The sequence below is a fragment of the Triturus cristatus genome, chromosome 3_1 (assembly GCF_964204655.1).
Source record: "Triturus cristatus chromosome 3_1, aTriCri1.1, whole genome shotgun sequence".
In the NCBI taxonomy this organism is placed as follows: domain Eukaryota; kingdom Metazoa; phylum Chordata; class Amphibia; order Caudata; family Salamandridae; genus Triturus; species Triturus cristatus.
The window spans coordinates 753,587,952-753,604,672 of NC_140583.1; positions in this window are offsets into that span (position 1 = coordinate 753,587,952).

Below are 16,721 nucleotides of genomic sequence, written 5' to 3' on the forward strand. Positions count from 1 at the left end.
CTGAGCTTGGAAATGTCAATGTTTTTAAACAGACAGGTGGAACTTGTAAAATGCATTTTAGTCACTAAACTAAATATGCTGTATGTATGTTTTTTAATATTAAACTGGCTGAGAGTGCGCGTTTATTTCCTGATTATGTTCTTAAGCTCGCCTCTCTCCAAAGCCCTACAGTGCTTTAAACTTGCAGTTTGTTAAGCAACACCTCTCATCATCGAAATAAGGGGAACGAGTCCCCCTTTCTAAAAGTAATGGGGGGACTCCGCACCCCTGAGTCTACACCCGACGTCTGCCCTGGGCACCCAGCTGAGACTAGTTCTGAGCTAGACATGAATGGCAGGACCCTTTTCCTGAACTCACCAGATAGCCTTGTTTTCGTGCACAACCTCCCCAGGTGCCATGGAGGAGCCCTGGTAGTAGCAGCCACACCCTTCGACCTCCACACACTTGCCGCTCTCATCCAGGTACATGCCTTCTGGGCAGATACAGCCATCGACAGGTAGTATCTTTACACCGCAGGAGTTGTCGGGCTCGCTGAGGGACCGGCAGGTGGCCTGGCACGTGTGCGCGGAGTATGTGTAGGTCTGTGTCGCAGGACAATCTTCACTGTACTTGCCTTGGCAGAGGAGAGGTAAACAGGAGGTTACATTTCACAGGCCCAATAGTTAAACCAGCGCACGTCAAGTATGCGAGTCAGAGTGCTGTGGCAACCACAATGCAGAGCATGTCTCTTTAAGAAACTTGCTAATTCATCATGGCCACCGATACATACATACATACATATATATATATATATATATATAAAAATATATATATATGTCGAATTGTCCAAGAAAAACGCACTCTCGGAGGTCAATTATTTATTTATAAACAATTGCTACGTGTTTCGACACGAAAAAGTGTCTTGCTCACACGATGTATGCATTTTAACTAAACGTGCATTTATACAAATATGTAAACATAGAAGAACTACTCTCACATTTCCTGGTCCACACTGTCAACATAGCAGCCATTTTGGAACGGGTCACAGACTCATGTTTTTGAATCAATGAATACATGATACCTTAGTGCAAACAATGTATAAAACAAAATGTAAAACAAGATAATGATATTCCAGTACTTATTTTTGTTGTAATGTTGAAAACAAACAATGCGAGTTTCTCTCACTCAATTAGATACCTGGTATATTCTGCCTGCAATAGCCTTTGAATTAGCGAGACTTTATAGATTGCAGTCAGGCAAACATAGTCTTTATATACCATTTCAATACCTCCTACTTAGCCATACACGATACAAGCGGAATAGTGCCACGTGCGGGCGTCACCTTCTCAAAGCAGCACTGCAAATACGCCCGCATGTGGCACTAGGGCTTGAAAGGCACGGAAATTAACGCACCATCAAGGGTTATATTTTCCGGGACTCCAGTAACCATAAGGCTTTGGGGACAATTGACCCGCCCATCAGGGGGCGTATTTTGCATTTATGGATGGTGACCGGAGCGTGCATCTATGACCGACTGCCTCTGAGGAAGAGGGAGATTCCTTTGAAACGCGTCAGGCAAGTCGTGTTATGGCCGTGTGATTGTAACTGCCTCAGCTGACTGTTCATACTCTTCATTAAAGGCTTGCCACCTTGGTAAATGTTCGAGTGAGGCTCAATCTTTTGGGAAGTCTAAGAGCGAATATTTTGGGCGGCGCCCAGCCGTCGAGCCGCACCACCCCGGTATGAGAGGGGGCCATGCAGCAGGATATATTCAGAGCTGTTGTGTGGAGCACTTACCTGGGATTAGAGCAGCATCTGAGGGCGGTGGCCCATTTGAGGGCTTGAAAGGTACGGAAATTAACGCACCATCAAGGGTTATATTTTCCGGGACTCCAGTAATCATAAGGCTTTGGGGACAATTGACTTGCCCATCAGGGGGCGTATTTTGCATTTATGGATGGTGACCGGAGCGTGCATCTATGACCGACTGCCTCTGAGGAAGAGGGAGATTCCTTCAAAACGCGTCAGGCAAGTCGCGTTATGGCCGTGTGATTGTAACTGCCTCAGCTGACTGTTCATACTCTTGATTAAAGGCTTGCCACCTTGGTAAATGTTCGAGTGAGGCTCAATCTTTTGGGAAGGCTAAGAGCGAATATATATATATATATATATATATATATATATATATATATATATATATATATATATATATATATATATATATATAAGCTAGGACCCGAACAGTAGCAGTACGTTTTATTTAGTTTCAGACCCTCCCCCACTCACCACATATCTCGCTCCTCCAGCCTTCTAGGAAGACCCCCTTGGCTGCGCATGCGCGCACGTAGGACGAGATGACTGCGCACATGCAGTCCTCAGTCTTCTCACAGTTACAAATGTCGAACATGCAGTTCTGGGAAGAAAGAAACGCCGTCGCCCAGTTAGAATTCATCACATCAGGGTATTTAAGCCCCACGTTATTTTTCAACATAATTAACTACTGCTTCGCTCTTGTGCTCCACGGGTCTTTGGTTCACCGATAATCACGGGCATGCATTGTTATAAGAAAACAAGACTATAAACTCAACACATTACTCTAAAACCCTTGTGCGATGGCCTGTAATGTGACGACAATTGTAATTTAGAATGATTCAAAAGCTTTGTGGGCACAACACCAAGATGAGACACGTGACACGAGGTGTGAAAGTGACCGTTTGTACCACGTCCCAGCCTTACCTGCCTTCTAGTGTGCGCTAAACTCGCATGCCTGATGTGGGCTGCATGCTTGTAGTTCACCCTCTGTGGAGAGCCCCCGGCTTACGGTAGAATCTCTAATGTTTCCTCTAAAAACCTCCCTCGTTCATTTTCTTGTTTGCTGCCAGTGTTTTTAGAAGGGGCATGAACCTGCAGTGCCAACTGGTACTCGAATGCATATTGCGCCTTGGGTAGGGCGTGCCCTCATATTTATAAGCATGAAATTTGTATGACAAAACTAATCAACTCCCTTGCTCAAAAATGCCCTTTGAATGACTGGAAGTGATATGTCAAGCGCAAAGTTGTGTGGCATCAACTAAGTATGCTGGCGCTAGCAGAGGACAGCAGGACAGCGGAGGCCAGCAAGACATGGCGACAATATGGACCTGAAAAGCTAGGGTTTAAGATCCCAACAAATTGTATGATGAAAAAAAATGACTCTAAGCCGTTGCACACCAGCTGAGAATGCCAACTTTGGTTTGACTCACCACGCTAGATCAACTCACCGTCTCGAAAGACGTTGGAGCCAGGAAAGCGTGGCAGGGTTCGAAAGGTCCCAATGGGTCTGACAGCATCTCGCAGTGGTGCTGGGCATACTCGGCTGCACATAGAAAGAAGGAAAAGAAAGGGTTATGACCCAGAGGCGCAGATTTCAGGCAACAGTCACTACCAAGCCATGTCAGTTCAGGTGCGTATGGCTGGCGGTCTTTGACACTGTGTGTTAAGATGGGGAGGTTGAGTGGAAGTCAATGAATAACCAGCACAGCTCAAGAGGTGACATGATACACACATAATGGCAGCATTTGAAAACCACTCAATGTTTACCTTCAGCTGTTAACATTGATAAAAACAATTTTCTCTCACACTTGGCATACATGGTCAATGTATATATAGCCTGGCACACAGAGTGAGGATGGTCAAGAAGTCACAAAGTCACGTGTAGCAAACTGACCTGAGTCAGAGACACTGGTGACAGTGCAGAGGAAGAATTCATGGAACGGCATAGCATATGCTAGCAGAGATCAGCCTTCCACCCCACAACCCCAGGGGGTCCACTCTGTAGGCATCACATGATAACATTTATGAGCCTAGGAGGTGCCAGTTGATCACAGCACAAAGGGCTCCAACCTTCCTCCTTTAAAGATACCATTTTTCAAGACTACACATACCGTTCTGTACACTGGAGGCACACGGATCCTCATGGATGTTTTTCACATTGGGACAGTCACTTTGTGTCTTCCAGTTGTTACCAAAAGAAGCGCCAGTGCCCTCCACCACTCCGCTCAAGGTTTTGAAATCATCGGCTTGATCTTTGTTGAAGTTTCCGCAGAGACCTTTTTGAGAAAGCAAGGCACACAGGTGTAGAGAAGCGGTCAGTATATGGGTGAATAAGCTTCATATCAAGAGCAGAGGGAGACTTACCAGAGGTCTTCCCCTCGAAGTGTGGCTGCAGCCGGATCCGAACTTGCATAAAGGGCTTCACTTCGATCTCAACCTGGAGGCCAACATTTGTCTCCACAACCATAAAGGAGGAAGAGGGCTGGAACACGGTAACACCATCTGAGGGCACAGAATGCGACTGATCAGGAACGATAGAACACAGCCTTCACACCTTGCATGCAAGTCAAGAAAACAAAGAAAGCCAAGAGGAAGCCAGCAATCCAGAGATAGGTCTGAACTAGAAACTCACCTGAAACAACAGGCAGCTCTGCATGGACCATGTTCATGAGTACAGTGCAGTCTGGCCTGATGAAGAAAGTCTGTCGATTGGAAGAGCAGAACACAAATCAGACCAGCCATTCACCTTCTCTGGACTGATCTACACAACACCAAAGCACCATTTGCTCTAGTCGAAGGCAAGGGGACTTCACGTGGCCCACTGTAAAAACTGAGAGTAGATTTATTTGGAGGAATTCGGCTAATCTGTCAAACATGATCCCATATGCGAAATGTCAACGCTAAATGAGAGCGCCCTGGTATTTATTCAAGCAGAGAGCCAACCTCACCATCCAAGATCTCCCTCTTTAAAGGGATTGGCACGTCCAAACTTAACTGACTTCCCAAACATCTCAACCAAAAGCATTGTTGTGTCACGTGAAAGGAGATATTGTCAGGGGATTTAGAAAACATCTCATTACTGTCCAAAACTCCTGTTGTTTCATGCAATAAGGCGCGGATGGTGGATTGCATTTCAAGAGTAGGAACGTCTCTAAACTTTTGGAGAAAGGCAGATTGAACAAGGCACATGAAAATTATAGGTATGAGAGGTGTATGTTTACTACTGGGATCTATTCTGCATCATCCTAAATCCACCTCATTTAATCACTTAGTATTTATTAGCACCTCCCTTATCTTCCCTTGAATCTCTTGGACCGTCTTGCCACCTCTTTCCCAGCTATTATCTCCATAAACACACTGCAAGGCTCATATATGGGGTTCCTTCCCCACCAATGCAGCGATCTGAGTGTCACTGAAGGAACTACATGGATGGGCAACAAAACTACCAAGTGTCTAGAGCTTTGATACTGCATAGATGGAAATCTTATCTAAGTTGTATCATCTACGGGGTACTTAGACTGCATGCTAGCTCTGGGAAAGGTAGAAGAGAGAGAAGGAAAAGAGAGATAGAGAGAGAAAGAAAAGGTGTTTTTGGTGTCTGTGGTTGTCTCATGCCGTACAATTAATCCATCTATGCATTACAATTTATTGATAACATGGATACTTCTTTTGAGTTCCCTCATGACCATTCAATACGCACAAATCCAGGATGCCCACCTTAACATTTACTACCCGCTATATTGTGGAGCCACTGGAACTTTGGTGTTTGGAACAAGGGGTAGGGACCTCTCCTCATATCATTTAAGGAAATCATTAGTGACATCTCTGTTGCTTTCTGAAGAGCACGGTGTGTTCTGCAATTAGTAAACAATCTGTTTTCACCCAGCATCTCATTAAAATTATGCTCACATCTCTGCCACTCACATCTCTCCTTCCACACTTATGACCTTTTCCAGTAAGATGTAGCCACATACCTTGTCTCCTCCGTTGAGGCTGATCGAGACACTTTTCATGCAGGTCTCGCTCTCCGTCCTTCCACAGATGCGCATCTCTGCCATGACACTGAATGAGTTACCAATACTATCCTAGGAAAAAACGACAACCGGCGGCATTAATGACTTCCAGTGGTTGCAACTGGACAGACAGACTGAAATCAGTGGAGTCCCTGGTGCCAGAGCCACGTGGACCACTAGGGTGACAGGTTCATAGCCACACAGCTCTTGGCCTGGAATGGCTATAATAGCATATCATCAGGAGATTGGACTTGAAATGCCTATCTTTATAGTGCTCGTGGGATGTATGAGTTTATAACAGGGGTATTAATGCTTGAAAGGTTTATATCAGTAGGGACTATAGTATGTAAAGGTTTATATCAGTAATATTGAAGCCTTGTAAAACGTATAGGAGGAAGATCCATGTCCTGGCGGATTTATGATGCCAGGACCCATGGTCTCAAGTTTTTTTTTTTAATGCAATTAGAGGCTTGCAATGTTTACCTTACTAGGGTCACTAGTATGAATAGATTATAATGGTAGGAAGCCTGAAAATACAGGTATATGTAAACAGGATCATGGAAATGAACAATATAAAGCAAATGCTCTTGTTGCTTTAGAATACAGTACAACTAGATCCCCATTCATCCCTCACACACAGCAGCATTACCGGAATAGTCTTTGTGAATTACCTTGGCCAGCATGTAGCCACAGTCGCCATGGAAGTTGTAAAGTGTCTCATCAAAGGTGCTGATGTGGGAGCCTCCATAGACTGAACACGTCCCAATGCAAGGTAGTTTATCACATGCCCACGTCCCTCCACCACAGGTGCTGCGCAGAAAGAGTAGATTTACAAATCAGGACACATGATGTGGCTCTTGACACCTCCACCTGGATACTTTTGTCTAACTTGCACACTTTCATTTGCTGCTATGAAAACCTAGCCCACTTTGACACCTTCCATCAAAAAATACGCGTAATGGACCATGAAATGCAGATTGCCCAGACCTCATCTCAAAGACCACGTCTATCTTTGAAAGTCATACTCTGCAACCTACCAAGATCTAGCCTGCTCTGGCTCCTCTACTAATCCCGCCAACCAACAGTTTGGACTCACATACCCCTCAACTAATGATCACACTGAACTCCTACTAATTTAATCTACCACAAAGAAACTGGAGTAAATGCAGACAATGGTTTCCCTGAGTATGCAATACTGATCATCCCACTAATCAACTATAACCAATCACCACTGGATTGACCACTGACGTTGGGTTCAGGAGCCATGTGCTGCCCATTATGAAGTGCGCCATTGCTGTATACATGCAATTGCAATATAATGCAATACAATTTGGATTTATTTGTACTTGGAATACTAAAGTCGACAGTGAGAAATTGCTTTTCAGAAAAAAAGAGGAACAGTAACAAATGTAGATGGGTGCCTCGGTGATGTAAGGTAAGTTTCAAATATCAAATCCAATACGGTAGTGGTGTAAAAATGCTTTTTGGTGCAAATAGGTTTTTATTTTTCCAGATTATTCATGTGGTTTGCAGAGTTTTCACATTTCCTATCTCACATAAACAAGCGCATTTTTTCCACGATTAATATCATTCATGTAATAATACAAGACTCAAAAAGTTTTCCATTTTACGCTCTCTCATTTCCAGCATTTTCAACTTGATCTCAAAACTTGTGTGGCTTTTCCAAGCAAACAAAATTGCAAACCAGTGGACCAGACATGGCAAAAGTCACAAATTTCCTAATCACATACAGGTAGCATCCTTCACACATCTTGTGTTGTTTGGTGAAAAAGTAAGCAAAGATCACAAGAAGAGCCTGTGGAAGTGGGATTAAGCAGATGAGATGGGAGAGCGAGAAGAAGGGTGTGAGAAGCAGAGCAAAGAGACTGTGAAGGAACTTTGAGTGTTGCAGCATCAAATGGACTCCAAAGGATGAACACCATTGTATTAGAGAATATGATAGAGAATCGAAAATCAGAGATGCCAGCAGATGAGATAAGAGGCTTTGTATGTGTAAAAGAGCGACAGTCAGAAACAAGGAAGCTTGATCAGAAAGGCTTCAGGAGCATGAGCCAGATCCAGTGAAAGGGAAACATTGGAAATCTAGGGGGAAACAAGGCTTTGCCGGTAACCCATTGCTCTTTCCAATTTAAAACCAGGGCCTGGGAGGCCGGCTTGCCGGTAGTCTTCCAACATCATGCAGGAGAAAGGAAAGGCAGGTTATTTACCATCTCTGACAGGCCGTCGTGTAATTGGAGCCCAGGGCATATGTCTTGCCATTGAAGATGCAAGGGCAGTCCTCCTGCTTCATACAGCCGGAGTTGGTGATGTCATCGTACACAGTTCCTGATCGTAGACAAAAGATAAGACATGATGGACCTTACAGAGGAATATGTGCTGGCGCCAAGAGGATTCCTATCATGTCAAACCATGTCCCGTCTTTCTACTTAACTGGGCGTACAAAAGCCCCAAAATTAAAGCTAGATGGATATTTATTTATTTATTTATATGTGTGTGTGTGTGTGTATATACAGTACTAAGCAGTGCAGAGGAAGAAGCAGTATATCTCTTTTATACAACATTATGATATTCTAATTCACCCAGTATATCCTCGCGACTCTCTCTTTTATTTGTATTCGGGTCATTGTGGTCATATCTCAATATCTCAGAAGTTGAAAATAGAAACATGCGGAGTGGATGCCCCAGCCCCGGGGTACCTACACTGAAGTACAAACGACCATGTAGCAAGAACTAATATTTCCTCTGCGGTGTCCGTATCTGCTCTCCCTGCTGCTTCTGGCCTTCGAGGCTTGTTTCGGATGTAGACAGAGGCCCTCTGGAGTGGGTCTCCTCAGCGGGGGGAGCTAGCGTTTGCGGGCTGGGATTGCTTAACAGGGTCACGGAAAACCCCAGTGTGCTGAACCCTAGAACTTCAGCACATCAAGAGCACTAAAGCAGCATAAGGGCGAGAGGGCGGAGCAAAGCCCTGTGTAGCGCATCTCCACATCCCCACACTTCTGTGGACCATCACCTACCTGCGGGGCAGAAACATCCGTTGGAGCAGTGGTCATCGCAGAGCACAGACTGCTCGTTGTTGCTGCAGGTGTCCACGCAGGGCAAGCTGCACTCCTCGTAGTCCATGTTGAAGGGGCATGTGATTGCTAGGAGGAGAACCACAACAAGATGTTAACTGCTCCATGGTGCCGACTCTGTAATCAAGATCCTGTCACCCAACGGCGTCGTACTTAGGATAATTTAATGCAATTGTATCACACAACACCTAAAATAGTGGTATTTAGGGGTCCTCCAAGCCCATGAAAATAAACTTGCTCGTCCTTCATTGTGAGGGCTAAAATGCTACCCTGGCAGAGCCCTTGTTATCCGCTGCTGACCCTGAGGAGTCACAAAAAAGCATCACAGTGCAAGGCACAGTGGCCCATCTAATTAAGAACATCTGGGAGTTGTTAAGTTTGGGGTATGAACTGGGAGACTGCTTGGTGTCTGAGATCATGGAATCTCGCAGTGCTACATGTCAGGTATGTTCTCTGCTCTTTTCTGGTCATCTCACGTGGAAAGAGATGTACTAGAAGACAGTTTGGTCCTCTCTTGCTTTGGAACATATAAACCATCATACCAACAGAACAATCACTGGACTGGAATACTAAAGACCTTCTTGCATGGATATGTGCTGAGCATGCTCAGTATCCATATTCAGCATGAGTAAATCCAACGAGGGTCCCTGGGAGATATCAAATCATATATACACCACGCCAGGCCCAGTGGCAACTGTGGGGTGTAAGGGATGAATATAGCAGGTAGCCGGAACTGGTCCCCAGCTCCATTTGGTCTAGCCCCCTTGGGCCCCATCACTAATGCATGCAAGATTTGCTGAGATTCGATTCAGTAACAAAAAAGGTACTGTACTTTTCCACTCACAATTTGTCAAACACACAATTTGCCCAACTAGCCCACATTTGCTTAAAATGATTAGATATGACGTATACACACCTATACAAACTATATGCTATTCACTATATACAGTGCTAGATTAAAACATTTTAAGGAAAGATGCACGTCGTTTGCGCTACTTCGCACTACACGAATTGCACGTAGCACAGTGCAAACATGCGTAGCGTAGCGTTGCGTAGTGCAGCGGTCATTTTTTGCTTGCTCGCGGTCCTCAACATCAAGTTGGCGACCGCAAGCAAGCAAAATGACATCCCGGCGAGACTTTTTCCTTGTTCGCGATCAGCAACATCAAGTTGCCGATCGCGAGCATGGAAAATAAACATCCCGGCGAGATTCACAACGCGGGGAGGTTAGGTTTCTCATTGCGAGTGGTCGCGTATGCTCGCGACCGCTCGCGATGAGAAACTACCAGTCCGCGATGAGAAAGCTGCCGCTCGAGTAAAAATCTACTCGAGCGGCAGAAAACTACAGCTCGCACTGTGCAAGATGCCGTTTTCAATGATTGCACAGTGCCGGATGCTTGCCCGTACTGTGCAATCATTGAAAACGGCATCTTGCACAGTGCGAACAGGGTACTACGCAGTTCGCGAAGTGCTACACATAGCTCGCGTAGTGCGAAGTGCACTTTGCGTAGCTTCGCGTAGTGCTACTTCGCGAACTACGCCCAGGGTTAATATATACGCATATTTATCAATAAATAAATATATATATTACCTACTGGCGGTCGCCAGTAGGTAGTTATAGTTAGGACCCTGTTTCCATAGGAAAACCGCAACATTCTATTTTGAATAACTTTGGCGCCGGTCGACGAATCCTCGCGAAATTTTCAAAACTAATGGGGCGCTACGCTCCGCTCCTACCCTGAAAGTCTCGGGGGGATTCGTCAAGCGGGGGCTGAGAAAAAAGGGGGGTCCCAAAACGCGTTTTTCCCATGCATTTTTCCATAGGACCTTTAGACACAGCTACAGCCCGAACGGCTGAACAGAGTTACTTGAAATTTGGCAGAGAGGTAGTCTACAGGTCAAGGAAGTGCCTTTTGTTGGTCTGGTGTAAATCTGTTCAGTAGTTCCTGAGAAAATAGCATTTAAATCAATATATATATATCTGTGGCAGCTTACGGTGCACTTACGGTAAGCTTACGGTAAGCTTACCGTAGGCGTACGGTGCCGTGCGCGAGCTCAAATCTGATTGGTTGTCACATGACTGTAAACATTCGAATCGGACGAAATCAGGAAGTGTCGGCCGCCATTTCGTGTGTTTCACACAGAAAAAAAAGGGAGATAACTTGAAAGGGGGGCAAGGAAGAGAGTTACAGACCCCCTAACATTTGAAAGGGGGTCAAAGAAGGACAGAAAAGTTAAAAAAAAACATTTATTAATTTTAAAAAAAAATCGCGGGGTACGCGTACGGTAAGCTTACGGTAAGCTTACCGTACGCGTACGGTAGAAAAAAAAAATAAAAAAGAAATAAAATTCAGATTTAAGTGTTTAGATATTAGGGGGCTCTAAAAAGAGCCGCTGTGTTTATGAAGTGATTTTTTAGTGGTACCTACAAGTAAGTACCGATGCAGAGTCTAAGGTTCAAGAGGAAGACTCTGTTCCCTTCATCAGTGAAGTGTACACCATCTCCTCTATAAATGTATTGCATGTCGTAACGCAAGTTGTTGTGGTAAATGGAACCCATACCATAGTCTCGGAGGAAAGCAGAAACAGATTTGTTGACGTGCTTTCTTGTTTTGTCAATCTGCGGACAAAAATGATTGGACCAGTTCCATTTTTGCCTTTGGCATATGTTAGAATACACAAAGGCAGTTTTAGGGAAAAGTGAAAACAGTTGTGCAAAGGTCTCCTTCATAAGCATTTCCAGACCTACCCCAGTCAAAGTGCCTAGGTCATTGCCACCACAGTGCACTATTATGAGGTCAGGGTGTTGGATTTGCATGAAGGATTTCACCAATGGCATCAATTGGTGCCACTTTAACCCTCTCTGACCAATCCATTTAATGTCTACATTTGGCAAAGCAAGGTCTCTCACCATACCTGTTTTCTCTGCATACTTTTCACTCCAGAAGACATAGCTGTGCCCTACAATCCACACTGTGAACATCTTCAAAGGAGAACTGGATGCACTCAGGAGGTGTATTTCAGTAGAATGGGAAAAATAAATGAAACACATTTTGGAAATGGAGGCATACATATTTTTTTTAAATAAAAAGAACTCATTGGCTGTTTCATACCATTCTACACTAAAAACTAGGCTGTATGTGTCAATTTATAGAAGCATGTTTTGTATTGGTACAGAAAAATGTGTTACCAAACAACAGTACTATGGATTTGCTGTTAGGTTTGAAAAGTCAAGCACTCTTGCTCTTTGGAAATTAAACATTGTGTGGCGAACTTCTGACCTAACTCCACACAGCAGTGTTCCATGAGCTGTTGCTATGGTAGCAGGCAGAAGTCAAGTTGGGGGAAGGGTACTAGGCAGAAGTCAAGTTGGGGGAAGGGTACTTTTGGAAAAGGGTTGGTTTTCAACCAATAGAAATGTGTGATTACATTTGAAAAAAAGGGGGAAGCACTGAGATTTGAAATTAACATGTATATGTGTGGAAAAAGAGAGGGAAACTTTGCCATTATCTGGTTCTGCTGAGAGGAGAGAGGTGTACAGAACAGAGATCCTGGCTCTGATAATCTGCTGTTTGAGTGCCACATTTCTTTCACAACTAACTAATTTTAAAGGTGAGTTATGAGTTTGTGAGGGGATGTATGTGGTAAATTAAGAAATGAATAATAGAATTGGAATTCCTTTTGTTGAAGTTGAGTTTATCATTTTGTGTTTTGGGAGAAATTTAAATGTAAGGAACATGTAAAATAATATGGACTATGTTTTCACCATAAATTAAGGTGTACTGGTATAAATGAGGAATACTTTTAGGGTTTGAGGTTGCAGTCAGTAATGCAAATACATTCAGCATCACTAAGGCTGGTTGCCCTTGCTGGAGTGTAGTCAGTCACCCAGGTTACACATGTTGCTGGTCTCAAAAAGCTGTTAGAACATGTGCTGTTTTCAGAATCTGAAAAGTGGATTCAAAATGTGTCAGACTGTAAAAGTAATTATCACTTGCCAAAAAAAGAGTAGTAAGTGTGCTTTCAAATTGGCAAAGAAATTTCGTTTTCTGCCTAATTTCAAACCATGACTCTGTGTGCAAAGAGGAATTATAGACAGAGATTTATTGCGTATTACTCTGGTAATTTTACATTTGCATTAGTAGGAAAGGGGGAGCTATTTTTTCAGCAGAAGCAGACTCTTAGCACACACCCAGCTGCTTATCCTGTAGAATCATGCATAGTATTCACAACCGAGTGGGGTTTGAGGTTGCAGTCAGTAATGCAAATACATTCAGCATGACTAAGGCTGGTTGCCCTTGCTGGAGTGTAGTCAGTCACCCAGGTTACACATGTTGCTGGTCTGAAAAAGCTGTTTGGACATGTGCTGTTTTCAGAATCTGAAAAGTGGATTCAAAATGTGTCAGACTGTAAAAGTAATTATCACTTGCCAAAAAAAAGAGTAGTAAGTGTGCATTCAAATTGGCAAAATTTCGTTTTCTGCCTAATTTCAAACCATGACTCTGTGTGCAAAGAGGAATTATAGACAGAGATTTGTTGCGTATTACTCTGGTAATTTTACATTTGCATTAGTAGGAAAAAGGGGGAGCTATTTTTTCTGCAGAAGCAGACTCTTAGCACACACCCAGCTGCTTATCCTGTAGAATCATGCATAGTATTCACAACCGAGTGGGGTTTGAGGTTGCAGTCAGTAATGCAAATACATTCAGCATTACTAAGGCTGGTTGCCCTTGCTGAAGTGTAGTCAGTCACCCAGGTTACACATGTTGCTGGTCTCAAAAAGCTGTTAGAACATGTGCTGTTTTCAGAATCTGAAAAGTGGATTCAAAATGTGTCAGACTGTAAAAGTAATTATCACTTGCCAAAAAAAGAGTAGCAAGTGTGCTTTCAAATTGGCAAAGAAATTTCGTTTTCTGCCTAATTTCAAACCATGACTCTGTGTGCAAAGAGGAATTATAGACAGAGATTTATTGCGTATTACTCTGGTAATTTTACATTTGCATTAGTAGGAAAGGGGGAGCTATTTTTTCAGCAGAAGCAGACTCTTAGCACACACCCAGCTGCTTATCCTGTAGAATCATGCATAGTATTCACAACCGAGTGGGGTTTGAGGTTGCAGTCAGTAATGCAAATACATTCAGCATGACTAAGGCTGGTTGCCCTTGCTGGAGTGTAGTCAGTCAGCCAGGTTACACATGTTGCTGGTCTCAAAAAGCTGTTTGGACATGTGCTGTTTTCAGAATCTGAAAAGTGGATTGAAAATGTGTCAGACTGTAAAAGTACTTATCACTTGCCAAAAAAAGAGTAGTCAGTGTGCATTCAAATTGGCAAAGACATTTCGTTTTCTGCCTAATTTCAAACCATGACTCTGTGTGCAAAGAGGAATTATAGACAGAGATTTATTGCGTATTACTCTGGTAATTTTACATTTGCATTAGTAGGAAAGGGGGAGCTATTTTTTCAGCAGAAGCAGACTCTTAGCACACACCCAGCTGCTTATCCTGTAGAATCATGCATAGTATTCACAACCGAGTGGGGTTTGAGGTTGCAGTCAGTAATGCAAATACATTCAGCATGACTAAGGCTGGTTGCCCTTGCTGGAGTGTAGTCAGTCACCCAGGTTACACATGTTGCTGGTCTCAAAAAGCTGTTTGGACATGTGCTGTTTTCAGAATCTGAAAAGTGGATTCAAAATGTGTCAGACTGTAAAAGTAATTATCACTTGCCAAAAAAAGAGTAGTAAGTGTGCATTCAAATTGGCAAAGAAATTTCGTTTTCTGCCTAATTTCAAACCATGACTCTGTGTGCAAAGAGGAATTATAGACAGAGATTTATTGCATATTACTCTGGTAATTTTACATTTGCATTAGTAGGAAAAAGGGGGAGCTATTTTTTCTGCAGAAGCAGACTCTTAGCACACACCCAGCTGCTTATCCTGTAGAATCATGCATAGTATTCACAACCGAGTGGGGTTTGAGGTTGCAGTCAGTAATGCAAATACATTCAGCATCACTAAGGCTGGTTGCCCTTGCTGGAGTGTAGTCAGTCACCCAGGTTACACATGTTGCTGGTCTCAAAAAGCTGTTAGAACATGTGCTGTTTTCAGAATCTGAAAAGTGGATTCAAAATGTGTCAGACTGTAAAAGTAATTATTACTTGCCAAAAAAAAGAGTAGTAAGTGTGCATTCAAATTGGCAAAATTTCGTTTTCTGCCTAATTTCAAACCATGACTCTGTGTGCAAAGAGGAATTATAGACAGAGATTTATTGCGTATTACTCTGGTAATTTTACAATTGCATTAGTAGGAAAAAGGGGGAGCTATTTTTTCTGCAGAAGCAGACTCTTAGCACACACCCAGCTGCTTATCCTGTAAAATCATGCATAGTATTCACAACCGAGTGGGGTTTGAGGTTGCAGTCAGTAATGCAAATACATTCAGCATCACTAAGGCTGGTTGCCCTTGCTGGAGTGTAGTCAGTCACCCAGGTTACACATGTTGCTGGTCTCAAAAAGCTGTTAGAACATGTGCTGTTTTCAGAATCTGAAAAGTGGATTCAAAATGTGTCAGACTGTAAAAGTAATTATCACTTGCCAAAAAAAGAGTAGTAAGTGTGCTTTCAAATTGGCAAAGAAATTTCGTTTTCTGCCTAATTTCAAACCATGACTCTGTGTGCAAAGAAGAATTATAGACAGAGATTTATTGCATATTACTCTGGTAATTTTACATTTGCATTAGTAGGAAAAAGGGGGAGCTATTTTTTCAGCAGAAGCAGACTCTTAGCACACACCCAGCTGCTTATCCTGTAGAATCATGCATAGTATTCACAACCGAGTGGGGTTTGAGGTTGCAGTCAGTAATGCAAATACATTCAGCATGACTAAGGCTGGTTGCCCTTGCTGGAGTGTAGTCAGTCAGCCAGGTTACACATGTTGCTGGTCTCAAAAAGCTGTTAGAACATGTGCTGTTTTCAGAATCTGAAAAGTGGATTGAAAATGTGTCAGACTGTAAAAGTACTTATCACTTGCCAAAAAAAGAGTAGTAAGTGTGCATTCAAATTGGCAAAGAAATTTCGTTTTCTGCCTAATTTCAAACCATGACTCTGTGTGCAAAGAGGAATTATAGACAGAGATTTATTGCGTATTACTCTGGTAATTTTATATTTGCATTAGTAGGAAAAAGGGGGAGCTATTTTTTCAGCAGAAGCAGACTCTTAGCACACACCCAGCTGCTTATCCTGTAGAATCATGCATAGTATTCACAACCGAGTGGGGTTTGAGGTTGCAGTCAGTAATGCAAATACATTCAGCATCACTAAGGCTGGTTGCCCTTGCTGGTGTGTAGTCAGTCACCCAGGTTACACATGTTGCTGGTCTCAAAAAGCTGTTTGGACGTGTGCTGTTTTCAGAATCTGAAAAGTGGATTCAAAATGTGTCAGACTGTAAAAGTACTTATCACTTGCCAAAAAAAGAGTAGTAAGTGTGCTTTCAAATTGGCAAAGAAATTTCGTTTTCTGCCTAATTTCAAACCATGACTCTGTGTGCAAAGAGGAATTGATGACAGAGATTTAATTTGTGATGATGTTATTGTGATTTTCACTTGTAGGAAAGGGGTACATAGTATTTTAATATTTGAAAAGATCATAAAAAATGTAGTAATATATTTAAATAAAATAAAGGAATTTTTTTTTAGTTTTTTTCAGATATTGCTGAAGAGCAGTGAACAAAATTAAAGATGCCTACAAAATCCAGACTAAGGAAAAACCACAATTTTTTTTTATATTTGAAGACAACTGGAGGACCTAAGTTAGTTGGAGATGCTCATGTT